The sequence below is a fragment of the Marmota monax genome, unplaced genomic scaffold (genome assembly GCF_021218885.2).
Source record: "Marmota monax isolate L192 unplaced genomic scaffold, Marmota_monax_Labrador192_F-V1.1 WCK01_AAM20220418_F8-fsc01376, whole genome shotgun sequence".
NCBI classification, from domain to species: domain Eukaryota; kingdom Metazoa; phylum Chordata; class Mammalia; order Rodentia; family Sciuridae; genus Marmota; species Marmota monax.
In genome coordinates, this window is record NW_026693915.1 from 1 (window position 1) to 20362 (window position 20362).

The following is a 20362-nucleotide window of genomic DNA, read 5'->3' on the forward strand; positions in this document are numbered from 1 at the left end:
CATAACAAGACAAAAAGCTCAAAGCTGCTGGCCATTTCCATGTAGTTCTTTTCCCTGCACCTTGTCCCCACATCTGTCTTAACTTGAACTCCAGGTCGGCTCTGTAGGGGCAGTGGTGGGTGACACACAGGATCTCCCTGCTTTAGAGCTGGAGAAACTGAGGCCCAGAGAAGTAATTTCTACTTCTGTTTCAGATCTTGGGCCATCACCCCCTTGAGGAAGCCCTCCCTGCACTCTCTACTACCCTGTCAGGCCTGGTTTTTGGTTATTTGTTCTCAGAGGACCAAGGATTTTTGCTGTAGAGAACTGGCCTCAGGTTGTCACGGTCTATTCATTCACATGGATTAATTGAAGTCTTTCTATGTCACTTGGCATGCAGGGGACACTGGAGAAACACTGAGCGACTGAATGACAGTTTGGGTTCTTGTGACAAGTAACAAGAAGAGGTGTTAGTAGAACATGGATGGGGCACCACATGGTCCCCACTTGGGGTATAAAAAGTCTAGGAAGCTTCTATAAGGGGGTGATGACCTGGTTGGAGCTTGAAACCTGAGTTGCTGGTAGCAGCTGGAACATGCAGGATGGTACCTGGCAGGAGGTGAGCCCCTGGCTCCTGTCACCTTCAGGAATCTGGGTTCAAGGTCCAGTGGTCTAGGTAGCTGGGAATGTGGGCCTGTGAAGGCCTCTGCCCCAAGCTCCATAACCCCAGGTGACCTTGAGGCAGGCAGGGTGGCACACCCTTCCTCGGCTCACTCCCCTTTGTCCAGTGGTAGCCAAGGGGCATCTGACTCACCTCCTCTTTGCCCCACTTCCCCACAGTGAGATTTATTTTAAAGTTACCTGAAAATCCCTCCAGCCTTCCTGATTCAGCCACCCTGTCCTCTGTGATTCTCTTGTGAAGGTCAACTGAGGGTCCCTGGAGGACTGCAGCCCATGCACCTCACTGGCTCAGCTCACCCACCCCACCCTGTGGCTCTCCACTCTCCCCCACCAGGTGGCAGAGGCTTCTGGAGGTCTTCCCACCAGGAGTCTAGAACAGGCTTATTTATGTAGAATAAAAAAATTACGTATTTCATCCCATTTTCCTGGTCTTTGACAAAACAATTCTATTTGCATAAGACTAATAATTCAGTGACCTCCTTAAAGGCCATTTTTCTCTTGATTCTGGCCCATACAGAGGCCATGCTCTGTTAGAGTGGGAAAATAATTTTTTCTTGGTCACAGATTTATAGCTACAAGCAGAGCACTCTGTGAACATTCTTTCTAGTGAGTAGTCTGGGCTTAATATTTCCTATACTTACATATTATGAAGGAGACCTTCCAAACATTGTGGTTCCTCTGTGCACCTCATATCCCTTCTCATTATCTGGACCACAAGCCAATTTCAAATTTCCCCATCCAAGCAAATGGCCTAAGGACAGAGAACTCCCAGATGCTCAAACAACAAGGAAACCAGAGAGCCAGGACAGGGCCTCTGTAGTAGTGAGGAGCCTGACCAGAGAGCCAAGTAAAATGAAAGGCTCCTGCTACCCAACTCTGAGGGCAAAGCTGCCAGGAAGTGAGAGGGAAGGGGACATCATGTCTCTGAGCCTCCACTTTGCCCCAGGATCACAGAGGTCAGGGTGAGACCTGTGCTATGCATCTAAGCAGTCTGCCACCAGGTCCCATGTGGGAGAAGGTGGATGTCATCTTAGCAAAAGAGTTTTCTCTTGGACCCCACAGGAGTGGGTCCTGACCTGGAAGAGGATGGTCTGGTGGCTGGTCCAGCTGAGCTGCCAGGTTGAGAGGCCAGCACAGATGTGCACCTAGATGCAGCCTTGCTCATGGTGGTGCTGGTGCCCCGAGGCAAACTTGGGCATTTCTGCTTGGGTGGGCCCTTTGGGGATGGCACTGAAAGGAGGGGCCTAGGTGGCTCCAAGATCATGGTTGCTGTTTGTCCTGTGTAACTTGGTCACCATGGAAATACTCTGGTGGTGGGGGCCACAGAGAGTCAGGCCCAAGCTTGCCTCATAGGTCTGTCTGGTGCTCGAGGGTCCCTCCTCTTAGAAAGGAGATGCTCATTACCCACAGGCTGCTCCCAGGTTCTCTGCTCTCAGGTTCCACTGAGGACACTGCCAAGGGCATAGTCATGCAAGTTGGTCTTTCTGGGGTGGTGCTGGCCCCTTGATTTCTGCTTGGGTGGCCTTTGTGTCAAGCATTAAATGGAGGGGCATTGGTGACTCCCTGCTCATGTTTGCTGCTTGTCTTTTGTCCCTTGGTCACTGGAGGTATTCTGGTTAGAGGTGCTGCAGGTTTTCATGCTCCAGGCTTGCTGTCTGGGCTTGGAGTTTCTCTTCTTTTGGAGCAGATGCTCAGTGCTCCAAAGGCCAGTATCACATCTGGAGGGAGGTCTGTAGTCGTAGAAGCCAGTGATTCCACAGCATGGACTTTCAAGTGTAGGTGGCCTTTCTGGAAATGGTGTTGGTCCCCTGCATTGATCGTAGGGGTTTCTGCTTCGGATGACTTTGGAGATGGCAGTAAAATTAGAAGCACCCATAGCTAGGGTGTCTTAGCAGGTCCTAAGCTGGACCCATGGTGCCCAAGTCCTGGAAAGTCCCACAAAGGAGAATAAGCCAGGGCAGTCCCTGCCAGAACCTGGACTCTCCAGCCTTTGAACCCAAAGGTGCAGGATGCCAGCCTTGCCTGCCTTGAGTGTAGTAGTTGTCAAGTGCTTCACAGTCGTTGCACAGGAGCATTGCTGGCACAGTCAGGCATTTCATTGAGATGAATCCAAACCAGGGGAACAGGTTTTTGAGCAGTATTGGATGTGGGAATATATAATGTGATTGGCTTTCTAGAAGGTAACCTCATCGCCATGGTTCCTGATGGGCACTGCTGAAAATACAGAACCATCCGGAGGACTGAAAATTTGATGAGTCATTCATTTATTTATTTTTATACCAGATATTGAACCTGGGGTTCTTAACCACTAAGACACATCCTCAGACTTTTTTTTTTTTAAATATGTTTATTTAGAGACAGAGTCTAGCTAAGTTGCTTCAGACCTCTCTAGTTTGCTGAGGCTAGTTTTGAACTCCATATTTTCCTGTCCCATCTTCCCCAATGCTTGGACTACGGGTGTGTGCCTCCAAGCCCTGCTGGGCCTTTCATTTTGGCCAGATCTGAGCCTCTTAGTACTTTTGTTAGGAAATGGCCAGGAGGAGGGAGAGTGGATCTTAAATGGATGGTTTGTTATTGTAAAGGGCTGGGGATTATAGTTTGAATTAATCTAAGAGTCTTCTTAATATTGTCCTGAGCATTGAATTTACCCATATTGACCCTACCTCTCCCCCTGCCCAATGCCACTGTGGATCACTGAGGGTTCTCTATGGTCCGAGCTCAGCCACAACCCTTTTCTTGGTTACTTCTCATAATGACACACCCATGAACTGCATATCTTGACTGGTAACTAAAGCTTTCGTTGGTGCTTTCAAATATGAAACTATAAATTTGTTATCAAGTGACTTGTCTAGAAATCATTTTCTTCCAAATTGTTCCAAAGAGGTCAGACTGGAAGAGGACCTAGTCACTTGCCAGGCTCACCTTCTTCAGGTGTTCCAGCCCCTCAGTGATTTCCATCAGTTCCCCCTCTTTGTAAAATCCTGCAATAGACTTGTGTTTGGGGAAGCAGCAGGCTTAGGATTGAAGCAGGAGTTCAATAGAGGTTTTCAGCAGGAGGCTATGATAGGAGTCCTCAGTGCTTCCCCAGTGAGCTTGCCTTTTAATAGCAGGTAACCCTGGGAATGGGACAGCTATCAACAACTAATAGATATCAGTACTCACATGAAACAGCTGATGTGCTGTGTTCACCAGCCTATTCTTTTTTTTTTTTTTTTTTGATATTGTTTTTTAGTTGTCAATGGACCTTTATTTTATTTATTTATATGTGGTGCTGAAAATTGAGCCCAGTGCCTCAACATGCTAGGCAAGCACTCTACCACTGACCCAAACCCCAGCCCCATCAGCCTATTCTTTAAGAAGAAAGGATGTTCATAACCTGTTAGTGTCAGGAAAGCCAAAGGATCACATGTACTAGTCTCTGGGGAGTAGTAGCCTTCTAGGGCAGGCTCCCTGACTGTGTGTTAATTAAGTGTCCTGGTCCATGTGGGCAGGATGAAAGTCAACCTCAGTGTGAACTGGGAAGCGCAGAGCTGATGACCAAAGAGAGCTGTTCTTTGATACTGCATTTCCTTCATCTATCGTGTTTAGCATGAGGAAGATTTTTTTTTCCTTGTGGAAATTGAGTTAATAGGTGTTAAATAAATATCTTAGTTGCTTCTGATGTGGCTGAGGAGCACTTTCAAGTGTTTAAAAAACTGGTTTCTGTATATCATTGTATAGCTAATTGCAATTCTTATGAAACCTTCTCATAGGCTGTTTCTGGTTTTATTGGGATTTTTTTCAGCTGCATTGTGAATTGGATGAAGGACATTTTCCCTTCTTATAAATGGTTTTGTGGAATTTTGAGATTTGGGTTTTTATTCACATTTGAAGGGAATAAATCAACCAGCCTTAAGAACATGACATCTTTCTGATGGATAGAAGCAATTCAAGGAAGAATAAGGATGATGTCTTTTAGAAATGCTATAGGAATATTTGTTTGGGGGGTCAATAAATAACATGCTTAGAGTTTAATAAATATTTTGTTATGTCATCGTAGTTTCTACATTTTTGTATTCTAGTAGAATTTTATCTAGTTTTAATATTTGTTTTTGAGCAGACATCTTTATCTTGAGAGATATCATTTAGTGTTACTTTTCAAAATTTGCAGCTGTGTAAATCCAGATGCTTGGTGAAGCTGCTCTAGTGTGAGGAAAGCCTCTCCTGTTAGGCCAGGAGCCTGTAAGGCACCATCAGCACATATGAAACCTGCTACGTATTATAAGCAACAGGAAATAGCACAGAAGCTGCAAGTGCATTTAGGTCATTTGGAAGTTGAATTCTTGTCATATCTTTACTTTGCTTAACATATCTTCTCCCCTTTAGTTCTTTCTTATAGTAATTTGAAGCTGATGAATTTACTGGTATTTTCAGGAGAGCATATACAATTAAAATATTTTTCAATTCAGTATCAGTTCAAAGAACTTAGCATCACCTGCCTCTCACCTTTGGTGGGAAGGTAATGAGCAGCCACTTAGCTCTGTGTGCACAAGGATGATGGTCCTGAGTCTCCTGGGATGGCTAGCTAAATCTGGAAGTTCCTTAGGAGATGGAAAGACATCAGCTCCTCATGTTCCATTCAACAGTGAGCACAGGGCGCTCAGTGAACATGCATTCGGTTTGTGAGTGTTCCCTGCAGGGACTGGTCTCCTATTCCCTTTCCAGACCTCAAAGCTGAATTGTCTGTCTTTCTCTCTGCTCCAGTAGCCTCAGCTATTGAGTACTATTGCCTCTGAGATGCTTCTTTGTTCATACTACTGGGATCTTGCCTCCAAAGTTTAGTTGGAAGAATAGGAGGAAACTGTTGCTTTAAACTGCACACAAAACAAAAGCAAGTGGCTTTGCCTTTCCCTAAAGACATGGAGATAGAGAAGTCCGTTTCCGTGGTCGTGGCCATGCTATGGAAGAAATTCTTGGCCATTCCACACCATCCTTGCTTCTTATATGTTTTGTGCATCAGTGAATTTTTTAGCCCTAGCATTTTCACCTATGGGAGGCGTGTAGAAACAGAGGCACAGAAATGCCAGCTCCTTGCCATTTCATGGGGTCCTCAGGTCTCTGCCTGCTGCCCCACCAACTTTCCCCACAAACCTCTGGAATTTCAGCAGTGCCCTCTGCTGTGGGCCTGTGGAGCCAGACTAAGTTAGACTTCCCGTGACTCAAACTTGGAAGTGATACCCCATGAGGCTTGTTGATTTCTGTTTCTTAGAAACCAGATGCTGATGTGGATCCACTGAGAGAGGAGGGAGCTACAGGCTTTGGGCACAGGATGCTGTGGTGTTTGAAATCCCCTGTAGTGTACCCCATCATACGATCGGCAGAGACATTGGGGCAATTTGATTTCGCACAGGAATTAGAATTCTATGGCAAAGGGGAGGCTATCTCTGAAAATAACCCTCCAGTGGTGCAGAGTGGGGACCATGGCCAAGAGAGGAGCTGACTTTCCCTCTGTCACTGTGGGACTCAGGTCATGGTAAAGTTGGATGTCATCCTTTGTCCCTTAACTTCCTATGTCATGTTATCTGTATATTTGTGCATTAGAGACGCATGACTCCTGGATTAGGGTTTCTCAGGGAGTCCATGTATGTGTGGGCACATGTCCCTGATGACAACCTCTAAAGCAGATGCTAGAATGACCCCTGGGAACATGTTGAGAAGCTATGGAGGCCCTGCAAGGCACAATGACTTCCTCAGGGCCACACACATACCCACAAGAAGGGGAAGGGTCTCAACCAAGCTCTGTCTCCCCAAACCAAGGGAGCTGGCTACACCCGGGCCTGTCTGAGGGCCTGATCCAGGGTGTGTTGGTGTAACTGGGTCCACCTGTGCCTATGTCATGGGAAGACTGCAGCCCAGTGGGCCATTGGAACCATCTTGTGTAAGAAAGGGACTCAGCAAAGGACTTCCTGAGACAGTGACCTCACTTCCTTGGCCATGGAACTCACAGAACTTGGAACCCTGGTAGCTAGGCACTCACAGTCCACAAACAGTCCCGGTCTGCTCACTGGTGTTGAGACAGCAAGCCCAGAGCCATGAGTTCTTGTTGTCTACAGATCTGTGGGTGCTTAAGCCTCAGGGCTTTTCCTGAGTGTGGAGGTGCTGGGTCAGCGCTGTGTCCCAACGACTCTGGCAATTTTTCCCAAGGAGACCAGAAGTGAGACAGGACAGGGCACCACAGGTGTCCATAGTTTAACCCACATTCAGATTCCCCTTTCAAAAGTGCCAGATCTCACCAGGTTAGTGTGTGTGTGTGTGTGTGTGTGTGTGTGTGTGTGTGTGTGATGTCTCCTGAGAATATGGAGGGAAAATATTTTGATTTCCCCTGACGTATGGCAGTGATTCCTTTTGCAAATGGCTACCGTTTTCCTGTTGAAATGTCCCTCTTTGATTGCCCATCCTAGGGAGAAGATGACCAAGGCTCATCAGTGGATGTGTCCTGTCTTGTGGAAACCCTCACAGTACTTCTCTGGGAGCTCGAGGACGGCCTGGTGCCTGCCCTGCAGCAGGGGAACACCCCCTATGTCCATGGGGTTTTGTATTTGTACCAGGATTTGGCCAGTACCCAGAAGGCTCTGGAGCTGCTGGGTAAAAGGTGTGTATGACCTCCAAGCCCTGGCCCATGGCCATCTCCTGGCCTGGTGTTGGGAATGCCGGGCATCACTCTGAACCTCCATCAGCTCTGAGGAAAGTAGGGTTTTTCAGAGGAGAACTCTGCCTGGGTGTTTAGAAATCCAAGTAGGATGAGCCCTAGGAGTGTTTGCCTCAGAGTGGTCCTGGGACACAGGCTGGCGATGGCTCTGGCCTTTCCCTGGGGGCCTGTCCCCTCCCTGAGAGGAAGTTCTCTGCCTCAGACCTCACTCTTCTGAGGCCTCAGGAAAAGCAGTTTCCACATTTGGGAAGGAGTCTGTGGGTTGCATCTGGGAGGGTTCCAACCTGCCTGTAGACAGAACAGGGACCCCTGGGGTCAACTGAGAGGGTCCTGGCCCTGAGGTAGCCAGGCAGCAGGTGGGTGGGTTCATTCATGGCTCAAATATATATGAAGCACCTACCTTTGGCAGGCACTTGGCCTATCATTTAGGAATCAGTGCAGACAAACTCTCCCAGCCCTCCTGAGCTCCCATTATTGTCAGTAAGTTAGTCAAGTCCACCAGGCATCTTGACAGATGAGGGACACAGGATATTAGAGGTCACAGCCTCCTGGTATTCTCTAGGTATGGACGCCTCCAGCCATATGTTGAGGAGGAGTACCTTCAAGACAAGAAGTGAGTGGTCTTTGGGCCAAGAGGGAGGGCTGCTGTCTCCAGAGTGGTCACTTGGGGGGCTGTTGTAGAGGATGGCTGGGCAGACCTCAGGGTCTACCCTGTTGTTTCCCAGCAGAGGACAGAGGTCTGGGGCTTACTCTGTAGAAGGAACAAAGCAAGCTGTGGTGGGATTCTGGGTACCCAAGGAAGAGAGGCGTGGCTGGAGCCTCAGAGCCAGGCCCTGTGAGGATCCCTCTCCAGCACAGCCAATCCCAGCTGGATTGCCCATGTTTTCTTGTATAGAGACTGGACAGAAAGTGAGGGGAGAATCCTACCCACACATGTGCCTCACAGTTTTGCCCCCTTTGCTCTGCTGCATGTGACCTGCTTGGACACTCTCTGGGAAGCTCCCCATGCAGGGGGCCTTGGGAGGTTCCAGCTGAAGGAGAGGCCCTTTACATCATTATCTTCCAGTTGGTACAGGTGGTGACCCAAGCTGCCATCCCATTCTTTCAAAGTCAGCCATCTTCCCTGGCAGCTACATAAAATTCACACACACACAAATGCCAGAGGCAGGGGGTCAAGAAACGATTAGACCAGAAGCCTCCACTTCTCCTAGAATGTTTTCTCGCTGCCCTAGTTCTAAAGTCCTTGAGGGCACCTCCCACGTGTGAGCACCTGCGCATTGTGCCAGATGCCCCACCACAGCTATCCGCCTCCTCCCACTAAAACTGTCTATTTTATTTTTTGTGATGGTGGTTTTTTTTAAATGTCTGGGATGGCATTGTAAGTATTTTAGTAACAAACATTTATGTTGACACAATAGTGCTCAATCCATTCACCAGGCTGTGCCACCCCCAGCACTGAGTAGCTGAAGATGGAGAGCCCCCTTAGAGCACAGGGGTCCTGTGGGGCCCCTGTGCATGGAGCCGAGATGACTGCCTAAAGGGTGGTGAGGATTTCAGGGCATTTTATCCCCTACTGTGTTCTGTGACGTTAACTGGGTTAGATGTCATGTGACACTACAAACCCTGTTCATATAAGACAGCAAACTTAATATGTGTCTTCTTATTGCTCCACAGATCATGACTCACCAGAGTAATTAACTGGTCTAACAATATTGAAGTTAGACCAGTTAATTACTCTGTAATGGACTGAACAGTTGGAATAAAAGGAAGAGTTCCAAGTTTTGCATTCCAAATAGAAAGCTGTGCCTTGGGCTGGGCTGTAGCTCAGTGGCAGAGTGCTTGCCTAGAATGTATGAGGCACTGAGTTCAATCCTTAGCACTACAAAAAAAAAAAAAAACCAACTAAACAAAGAAAGGCATGCTGTTGATCTAAAACTATTAAAAGAAGAAAGAAAGAAAGAAAGAAAGAAAAGAAAAAAAAAAAGCTGTGCCTCTTGAATAATTAGTCCCAATGAGAATGCAAGGGAAATGTTCATAAAGAAAATTAAAGTGCTGCTCCAGGGCATAGGTGAATGATAAGAAAGCAAAACAGCTGATAGGGATAAAGTTTTCATAGTCTGGAGAACAGGTGAAACAAGCCACGTTCCCTTAAGCCAAAACCGCATCCAGATAAGGCCCAAACATTAGATTTTTCTGATGCCAAGAGAAGGGAGAAAGCTCCAGAAGAAGTCTGAAGGTGGCAGAATTTGGTTCATGATGTTCGAAGCAAGCGGCCCATCTCCATATAAGACAAGTGCAGGGTGAAGCAGAAATTGCTGATGTAGAAGCTACAGCAAGTCATGAAGAAGATCTTGCTAAGCTATCTGATGAAGACGCGATATGGTTGAGTTTCTCGGTGTCCCCCAAAAGCTCATGGGTGAGACAATGCAAGAAGGTTTAGAGGGGAAATGATCCTGTTATGAGAGCCTAAAGCCAATTAGTGAATTAATCCCCTGGCAGGATGAACAGGTGGCACAGATAAAATGGGGTGCCCACACCCTCCCCAAGCCTGGAGGTGTAGGCGCCACCTGTGGAGGAGTCCAGTTGCAGTGTGGAAGTGAACAGCAGCCACCCTCAACGTTCCACATTAGGGTTCCACATTGGAGGTTCCCAGCAACCAGCGGCATCCCTCTGCGGGCAGGTCGTTCATCAGGGAGCCTAGGCGCCCTAAGGCCCTTTGGGGAGTCCAGTTGAATCGGTGGCTGCATGGAAATAGGCGTCCAAATAGGAGCATCCTCATCCATTGGCGGTGGCGGGAGTCTGCTTCCAGTGCAGTGGAGGTGTTGGCAGCATTTCTGGTGGCCAGGTCGGGACTCCAGTGGCCACAGTGTGGAGCGCTGGCTGTGGCGACAGCGACAGCGTAGGGCAGCGGGCCTCAGAGTCAGAGGGCGACCAGAGGATGGGGTGCCCTGTGCTGTGGCTGCCCCAGGCCACTTGTCTTGCTCCTGGCAGGGCCTGCCTGCTCAGGAAGCAGGACACGGCAGGCGGCGGTACCCACACAGCCCCTGAGGACCTTATGCTGAGCACGCAGGCGGCGCCTGGCACCGGCACTGAGCCCCCCGGGTGGCAGCTCGCCCCACCCCGGGTTCGCCCTGCCCCTCCCTGGGTTGCGGCCTCTGCGGGGGAAGTAGGCCCGCTGCCAGCCGGGGCAGCCTTTAAAGAGGACACCCACCCTCCCCAGCGACATCTCTCCTGGGCTGTGGCCACTGAGAGCAGAGGCAGTGGGGGGTGGGGCTACAAATCCTCCCCCTCAAAGCGCATCCCTGGGGCGGGACAAGAGTGGAGGGCATAGATGGCAGAGGGAACCCCAAGACGTGCCGTCCTTGGTCTTGGTCTTCTGCCACCCTTAGACAAAGAAATGTACTTTAAAAAAATTAATTAGCTCTAATTAGTTGTACATAACAGCAGAATTCACTTTGGTTCATTGTACAGAAATGGAGCACAGCTTTTCATTTCTCTGGTAGAACACGATGTAGAGTTGCACCATATGTGCAGTCCTGCATGTACCTAGGGTAATGATATCCCTCTCATTCCACCCTCTTTCCTACCCCATGCCCATCCCTCCTATCCTTCCCCTTTGCCCCAAGTTCCTCCATTCTTCCCTTGCCCCCCTCATTATGGATCAGCATCCACTTATCAGGGAGAACATTCAGCCTGTTGTTTTTGAGGATTAGCTTTTTTCACTTACATAATATTCTCCAACTCCATCCACTTACCTGCAAGTGTCATAATTTTATTCTCTTTTAAAGCTAAGATTCCATTGTGCACATATACCTCATTTTCTTTATCGATTTAGCTCTTGAAGGACTTCTAGGTTGGTTCCACAGTTTACCTACTGTGACTTGAGCTGCTATAAACATTGATGTGGCTGCATCACTCTAGTATGCTGATTTTAAGTCTTTTGGGTATAGACTGAGGAGTGGAATTTCTGGGTCAAATGGAGGTTCCATTCCACGTTTTTTGAGGAAGCTCCATTCTGCTTTCCAGAGTGGTTGCACCAATTTGCAATGCCACTAGCAATGTATGAGTATACCTTTCCCCCCACATCCTCACCAACACTTATTGTTGCTTGTATTCTTGTTAACTGCCATTCTGGCTGGAGTAAGATGGTCTTAGAGTAGTTTTGATTTGCATTTCTCTAATTTCTGGTGAAGTTGAACATATTTTCATATATTTGTTGATCGACTGTGTATTTTCTTCTGTGAAGTGTCTGTCCATTTCCTTAGCCCATTTATTGATTGGGTTATTTATTCTTTGGGTGTTGAAGTTTTTGAGTTTTTTATATATCCTGGAAATTAGTGTTTTATCTAATGTGTGTGTAGTAAAGATGTTCTCCCACTCTGTGAGCTCTCTTTTCATATTATTGTTTCCTTTGCTGAGAAGAAGCTTTTAAGTTTGAATCCATCCCATTATTAATTCTTGATTTTATTTCTTAAGTACAGGGTCTCTGGTCTAATTCCTAGGTCCTTGATCTACTTTGAGTGTTTGTGCAAGGTGAGAGATCGTGGTTTAATTTCAGTCTGCTACATATGGATTTACAGTTTCCCCAGCACCATTGTTGAAGAGGCTATCGTTTAGCTAATGTATGTTTTCGGCACCTTTGGCAAGAATGAGATAACTACATTTATGTGGGTTTTTCTCTGTATCTTCTATTTTGGACCATTGGTCTACATGTGTATTTTGGTGCCAATAGCATGCCGTTTTTGTTACTACAGATCTGTAGTATAGTTTAAGGTTTGATATTGTGATGTGTCCTACTTCACTCTTCTTGCTAAGGATTGCTTTGTCAATAAGGATTTCTCTGTGTCTATTTTTCCAAATGAATTTCATGATTACTTTTTCTATTTCTATGAGGAATGTTATTGGGATTTTAATTGGAATCACATTAAATCTGTATAAGGTTTATGATAGTGTGGCCATTTTGACAATATTAATTCCATGAGGGAGGAATTGGAATCAGGTACCTGCTCAAAAGGGGAGGGATCCGATAGCCATGCCCACCTCAAAATGGCAAGGAATGCTTTCCAAGATGTAGTCGGTGTGCTTCCAGAGCCGGGGTGTCTGGTGATGTCAGGGGAACCGATGGCCTTGTGCTGTGGGGAGGTAGCAGCTGAGTGACCTGCGTGGGAGTGGAGCGAGTCTCGGCGGTCTGCAGATGTGTTGGTAGGTGGTTCTGCTAAGGCGCTGGCCAAGTCTTAAGTGAACTGCAACTTTGGCTTTGGGTCCTGCTCGGACACTGAGGCCCTGAGTCCTGCGCGAGGTCACAGCGCTGGTCATTTCTGTAGAGAGAAGCTGTACAGGGGCCTCTAACACTCTCAAGAGATGCAGAATTCCTACTAGGAGAGATCTGGATCACAGAGCAACACAGATGCTGCTTCCCTCTGGTCCGCCATCTTTGAAAGTCTTTTCAATTTCTTTCTTTAGTTTTCATTGTATAGGTCTTTCATCTCTTTTGTTAAATTTATACCCAAATATTTCATTTTTGAGGCTATTGTGAATGGGATAGTTTTCCTAATTTCTCTTTCAGAGGGTTCATCACTAATAGATAGAAATGCATTTGATTTATGAATATTGATTTCATATCCTGTGACATTGCTGAATTTGTTAATATTAGAAGTTTTCTGGTGGAGTTTTTTTTGGATCCTCTATGTGTAGAATCATGTCGTCAGCAAATAGGGATAGTTTGAGTTCTTCTTCCCCTATTCCTATCCCTTTAATTTCTTTCATCTACAGCTCTGTCGTGTAGTGTAAGCTGTAGTGGAGTTTAAACAGCAGTATAGTTTAAACTCTGGCTAGAGTATCAGGGACTATGTAGAGTAGAAGGTGAGAGAGGGCATCCTTGTCCTGTTCCAGTTCTGAGAGGAAATGCTTCCCATCAGAAATGCACTTTGAGGATGAAGAGGTCCTAGTTCCTCTGCTCTCTCCCCCCACAGCCCAGGTGGGATGTCTCTTAGGAAGGTGGGGGTCCTCTCCCAAGGCTGCCCCACCTGGCAGATGGCCTAGTTCCCCTGCAGAGGCCACATCGGGGATGGGGCGAGCAGCCACCCGGCGGGCTCATGGCCAGTGCCAGGCGAGGCAGGTGTGGGCAGCCTAAGGTCCTCAGCAGCTGCCTGGGTATTGCCACCCCCCTCGTGCTGCTTCCCGAACAGGCCGCTCAGCCAGGACCAAGACCCAGGGCCTGGAACGGCCACTGCAGAGGCCACTCCAGCCTCTCGTCGCCCTTCCACTCTGAGGCTCACTGCCCTGCGCCCTCGCTGCCGCCGCCAGCCTGGAGCTCTTCACTGTAGCCACCGGACTCCCCACATGGTCGCCAGATGCCACTGCAGCAGGATTCCTGTTACCCCAGCAGGATGAAGATGCTCACCACTGGACGCCTCTGTGTCCTCAGCCCCGTTTCCAGACTCTACTGGTGCTGCCGCCACCGTGCAGCAACCAAACTCCCAAACCCCAGCTGGACTATGATGCTGCCCACCAAGGGCCCAACGTCAATGCCCTTCACCCCCCGCCATGATGCCTGACTCCAGTGCCCCATGCCGGCTCCCGGATGAAGCTGCATGTTGCTGCTGCCACCACCAGACTCCATCATGGACGCAAGACAGCGATACTCAGCACTGGATGCCCACTTCACCCACTGCAGCCTGCCGCAGTCTGGCTGGGCACAAATGCCGCAGTCTGGCTGGGCACACAATCACGAGCCACCACACAGCTTGTAGATTCAAACAGCAACTCTTTATTCCCGAACTCACACCAGCCGTCTACAATCACGTTCTGGGGAAATCCACGTTCTCTGCCCAAATCCACGTTCTCTGCCCAAATCCACCTCCACTGGGCTTCTATCTCCAAAATATACTGTCTAAATCCCGTGAGAACTCAAGGGGAACTCAGGCAGCAGGATACGCCCTATTCCCAGCAGGAATAATCTTAAACCTTAAACCTGGAACCTAAACTGGGAACGCCCTAAACACGATTATCTTAAAACCGGGAACACCCTAATCTGCCTTGGTCCTTGAGCAAGGTCACGTACATTCAATGTCACTGCAACATGGGGTACGCTGGCAAGGAAATTGTCATACCTACTTGGCTAATGGCTCCCAGCAGCAGCCAGACTCCTGTGGCACTGCAAGACAGAAATGATCATGGCAACATCCCTCTGTTGTCACCACGGCAGCTTCTGGACTCTTCTGCTGCCACCGCCACTGTGAGTATGCAGCAAGGGATCTCCCAAACTGCAGCTGGATGCCAACACCTCAGCTGTTGCCACCCCCACGCCAACTCTCAACTCCGGACCTCCCTCGCCTGATGCCCGACGCCTGAAGCAGCTACATGTTGCTGCTGCTGCCACCAGATGCTACCACTCCATGAGGCCTCTTCAGTGATTCCATCCCAAAGATGCTGCTGTGCTGCCCAAGACCACAGAAGCTGGGAAGTTGGGTAGTCTCCATCGCAGTCGCCTCATCAGTGCCCACCGGTTGCTTCCTGCCTTTCCTCCCCCAGGACCACCCACCAGTCCTTCTGGGCCCTTGAGTAGGAGTTGTGCTGACTCAGGGAACTCATCCAAGGAAAACAAGTGAGTACTTTAAACAAAGGTTGCAGTCCTCACAGCAGGCAGTGGGCGGGGCTAGGTGGGTCCAGCCTGCTGGTGAGGGGGCAGAGGTGGAGCTACTGGCCTCCTCTGGACCTTGACCCTGCGGGGCAAGCTGGAGAGGGATCTCTGGCTGCTCTGGGAGTCCAGCCGGGAAGCAGCTTCCTAACTCACCCTCACACTCCTCTCTGAAGAGGACTCTGGATTCCAGAGAAAGCCATCTGGGCTCTTGGGCTCTGGGCAGTAGTATGAGCCAGACTGGACAGACTCCACCCACCTGGACTTGGGGAAAAGCCCCCTCTTGGGAAAATACCCTCCTAGAACTACCAAACTTAGTCTGACATTGGCTTCTTCCATGAGATTATCAAGAAAGGAAAAATATGTTACCTAGTTTTGTCTTGCAAAGGGTAGTGTGGGGAGAGGCAAAGGCATCAGAGTTGGTAGAGCTGAATTCACATCCCTTTTAACTGGGTGACCTTGTCCAGGGTCCAGAACTAGGTACAACCTTGGTTTTGCATCTGGTAAAACAAAGATGGTGAGGATGATAAGCTATCACCATCTGTCATAGCTGGAGACCTAATGCGTGGTTCATAAATCTGACTATTCCAATAACTTAAGAAAATGACAAAGAAGGCACACAACCACACAGAATTACCTTTTCAATAATCCGGGGGTGGCTCTGTGAACGTAAGGGCCCATGGAAAGACATAGAACCACTGGAATTCTTTATTGTTACATAGGAGACACACAAGGGGAGTTTCCATAGAACATTTTATCCCCAAAAGGGCAAAGGGGTCGGAATACAAGGGAACAGATGAGTGTAACTCAACCCCAGTGGGTGATGCCTACACCTGGAGCCATGCCTTGTTATCTGAGCTGGGGTGACGCCCACATTACTGCAACCTGGCACTGCCCTGCCAGACTGAATGCAATAATTGTTCAGAACCCGGTGCATCAGGGCTTAAAGGCGTCTGCATCCAAGGCAGCTCCCGACAATAAGCCATGGGCAAATCAAGTTGTTCTGCACTACCTCACCTTGGGAGCCAGGTAGGCATTCAGCAATATTTCCATGCAGAAATATATTCTCAGACTAAAGGTGACACACCTAGAAGTGCACCTTTGGATGACAACTGACCTGTGAGGTAGGGAGTTGAAATTTACATCATGTTTTTAGAGGAAATAATAATATATGGAAGGTCATAAACCAAAGCATGAAATGTTGGGTCAGGCTCATGGAATTAAAAGCTGTTTTCAAATTTGTTTAAAGTTACATTGAGATAAATCTATGTAGTTCAAACCTTCCAGGATATCCCCCACCTCTGCCGCACACACAGGGAGCAGTGTCCACAACTTTTTTGCTCCTCTTTACAGTATCACCAAATGTATGTGTGTGTGTGTACACACACACACACACACACACACACACACACACACACACATATATATATATATATACTCGCACACATATACATAGTGTATTATGTAATATTTTGTCTTTTTGGTTTGTTTTTAGGCTGTCTGTAATAGAATCTCATGTCCATTCTTTTGCTCCCCTTCAGCTGACCATCAGGAAGAAGGAAACAGCAGAGAAGCTTGAGGATCAGAAGGACACTAGCCCTGCTCTGGTCACCCTGGAAGCTGGCTAGCCTGCACACACCAAAGCTTGAGGAAACAGCAGCCCTGCTTCAGCCACTTGAGGGCTGGCTGATCAATGCAAGGAGGAAAATAAACTAAGCAACAGGACAAATGGACTGTTTCGTCCTGTAAGAGGGCTCCCATACTGTGGTGCATTGCCACCCCTTACTTCTGTCATATGCACAGTCCTCTCCTTGGTCTTTACTACAGGACTGACAACCACCAAACACACAGCTAACCCATAATGGGGGGCGGGGCAAGGGAAGGTGGGAGGGACTTTGGATTGGGCAGAGGGGAGTGTGGGAGGGGAGGGATATGGGAGTGGGAAGGATGGTGGAATGAGGTGGATTGTATTAATCTATGTACATGTATGATTGCAGGAATGGGGTGACTGTGCACTGTGTCTAACCAGAGAAATGAAAAGTTGCCTCCATTGGTGTTTAATAGTCAAAATGCATTCTGCTGTTATATATAACTAATTGAAAAAAATTCATAAAGGACTAAGGCTTAAAAGGAAGTCTGGACACACCCCAGCCACAAAACTAATTAACCCCTACAAACCCAACACATAAAGATCCAAATCACAGCAGAGAGGAATCATCGCTGCCCTGGGATGGGGATCTCCCGAGGGCCCCGGCAGGTGAACCCGGCTCATCCATCCTTCCCCCATTGCCTAGGTGTGTCCAGAGCTGCCCAGTCCACTGGGGCTGGGAGGAGGGTGCCACCTCCCCACTCAGGTACATTGGATGGTACCCGATGGTCTCAGGTTTGGACCGCGTCTCTCCATCTAATGTCTTTTAAAAGTCTTTGACCTCCTCCTTCATCCCTTCAAGCCTGTTCCCCTCTTCCCATGGATCCCTCCATTCACTGAATGCCTGATGAGCCCTACAAGAAGGTGGGTGCAGGCTCCTCATCTCAGGAAGCTCCCAGGGAGTCCCCCGTTCCCAGTTGCCTGAGGATCTGTTGGGGCTCTCTGCCTGGGTTTTGGCTGACGGAGCGAGGATAGCCGTGATGTGCCCCTTCCAGATCTGGAGCTCAAACCACATGGTTTCACCCTCTCCTTTCCACTGCCATGGCAACCACAGTGGCTTTGTGTGCAAGACGGAGTCACTACAAGCTGAAAAGGTCTGAACGTCCTGGTCCCACCTGGAGGAGAGCCACCTGACCCATATTGCACTGTGTGACTTGAGCAAGAAAGTATCCTGGGAGCCGGGGACGTAGGCCAGGGGTAGAGAACATCTGTGGGGCCCTTATCTCAGTCTTCAATGCTGGGGGGAAAAGGAGGGGGGACAAAGAACAAGAGGGCTGAGGAAATAGCTCAGATGTGGAGCCCTGCCTAGCAGCTCAAGGCCCTGGGTTTGGTCCCCAGCACTACAAGAAAGAAGAAAGAGGAGGAGGAGAAGGAGGAGGAGGGAGGAAGAAAGAAAAGAAGTTACCCTGCATTGTGTTTAGCCACTGAAAAGCTGGGGATGTTTGTTACAACAGCTGGGATGCTTGTTACTTATCCTAATACAGGCAAAAGGAGCACCTTGACTTCTGTGGCTGGGTCACAGCGTCTGAGAGGGCTTCTTGCCAGGCAGTATATGACCACTGAGGCCTAATACTAGCTGGGAGATGGCATGAAGTCAGAGAAGGGAAAAGATACCCAAAGCCCAAATGCCTGACATTCAGTAGGTGTTCAGTAAAACTGGTGGCATGAGCAAAATACACGAGAACATTAGAAGAGCTTTGTAATGGTGGCCAATGTTGCCGGAGGCCCAGAAGATGAGCAGGGTTCGGGTGGGGTGGGAGTAGAGACAATCAGCCTCAATTAGCCTGGGAGTCCATACCTACAAGTGAGAAAGGGCAGGCCCTGTCCATGGGTCCGAGGAGAGTGAGCAGTCACTGGTGCCCTAGAGCAGTGGAGATGAAGCTGGAACTTGGAGGCTCCCCAAGGCCAAGCTGAATACTACAGTCTGAGGTCTAAAAAGTGTTTTCTTCTTCTTCTTTTTTTAATATTTATTTTTTGGTTAGACACAACACCTTTATTTTGTTTATTTATTTTTACATGGTGTTGAGGATCAAACCCAGGGCCTCGCGCACGCTAGGCGAGCGCTCTACTGCTGAACCACAACCCCAGCCCTAAAAAGTGTTTTCTTTGCAGTGACAGGGGTGGGCCCCAGGGCCTAACACATGCTAGGCAAGTGCTCTACCAGTGAGCAGCACCCCAGCCTAAATGACCTTATGTTTGTCAAAAGTAGCAACGATCACAGCCTTTGGAGTGGGCTCCAAAGGGGTGTGTGTGTGTGCGCGTAACAATCTATTGGGATATATGTGTAAATAATAAAATTCCTATTGACATTCTTCTTATGCCTTTAAGAGCTTGTTCTCTGGTGTATATGATACTACTGAGGCTCAGAGAGATTAAGTAACTCATCCAAGGTCCACAGCTAGTAAGGGTGCCTGACTCCAAAGCCCAGCCATGCTCTTCACATGCAGAGTCCTGTGCAGACAGGTTAGGGGTTGGATGGGGACAGAGGCAGGCCTAAGGAGGGGCCTTGGAGGAGTAGATACCTGGCGGCTCTGGAAGCCTCTTCTGTAGCCCATTGTGAGCAGAGGTCGAGAAGCCCGCCCCAGCCTGCTCCCTTGCACCTCGGGGCCTGTCATGAGGAGCCAAACAGACAGATTAGATCAGTCCTGGCCTGTGGCCAGCCACCCAAAGCCTCTTAGCTGGTCTTGGGCAATTCATCCTTACCTCTGTGAGCAGAAAGGGTAGGACAGGGGGCTGAGAGGTCAGAGTGGGGTGACAGAGTGGGAGAGGACAAGGTGTCACCCAGACTCTGGTGACAGGTGGCAGCTGGCAGGGGTAAACTGGCTTCTCTGCCATCTACACAACTCAGCTTCCAACCCCTGTGGCCTAGGGAACCCAGGTGTCTCACATTCCCGTGCTTCTTTGCGCTGTGTTCACAATTCATGCCTCTGATTCATACTACTAAAAGAACTTTATTTTTTAAATTTTATTTTTCAGAAATAAAATTGTAGCCAGGTACTGAGGCGCATGTGTGACATCCCAGAGACTAGAGAGATTGAGTTAGGAGGATCACAAGTTCAAGGCCAGTGTGGGCAACTTGGCCAGACCCTGTCTTAAACAAACTAAAAAAGGGCTTGGGCGGAGGTAGCTCAGTGGCAGAAGGCCCCTGGGTTTAAGATTGTAGGCAGGGGGTGTAGCTTCATGGTAGAGAGCTTGTCCGGCATGCACAAGGCCCTATTATTGTGTTTCTATCCCAAACATAATAATAATAATAATAATAACAACAACAACAAAAATTGTAATTAAAATATGCCTACAGAAAAATGCATCCCAGGGGCTGGGGATATGGCTCAAGTGGTAGCGCACTTGCCTGGCATGCGTGAGGCACTGGGTTCGATCCTCAGTACCACATAAAAATAAAGATATTGTGTCCACCTAAACCTAAAAAATAAATATTAAAAAAAAAAGAAAAATGCATCCATAAGTAGAGTTTGGTGACTTTTTACAAACCAACACATCCAAGTGTAACTAGAACTCAGAACAAGGAACAAAATATTTGCCAACCCCCTCCTGTCCTTTTCTAGTCACTACCCTTAATCAGCAGCAGGCACCTGACTTCCAGGTCATTAGAATTAGTCATTAGTCACTAATTAGTTTTGCCTGGTTGTTGGTGAGGCGTGAAGCCAGGGCCTTGCGCATGGTAGGCACGTGCTCTACCCTAAGGGGCACCCCCTGTCCCGGCTGGGTC

The 20362-nt window shown here is 48.4% G+C and overlaps 1 long non-coding RNA gene across 3 annotated transcripts; it reads left to right on the forward strand.

Moving 5' to 3' along the window:
• Window positions 1-4270: 4270 nt before the first annotated feature.
• LOC124105994 (uncharacterized) lies at window positions 4271-18949 on the forward strand. Of its 3 annotated transcripts, XR_009228542.1 has the most exons (5): window positions 4271-6172; window positions 7101-7291; window positions 7911-7961; window positions 9023-14954; window positions 16529-18949. It is a non-coding gene; the product is annotated as an uncharacterized LOC124105994 (long non-coding RNA). The 3 variants fall into 3 exon arrangements; XR_009228541.1 differs by having other exon boundaries at window positions 4275-7291; XR_006855960.2 differs by lacking the exons at window positions 4271-6172; window positions 7911-7961 and having other exon boundaries at window positions 7277-7291.
• The last annotated feature ends 1413 nt before the right edge of the window (window positions 18950-20362 follow it).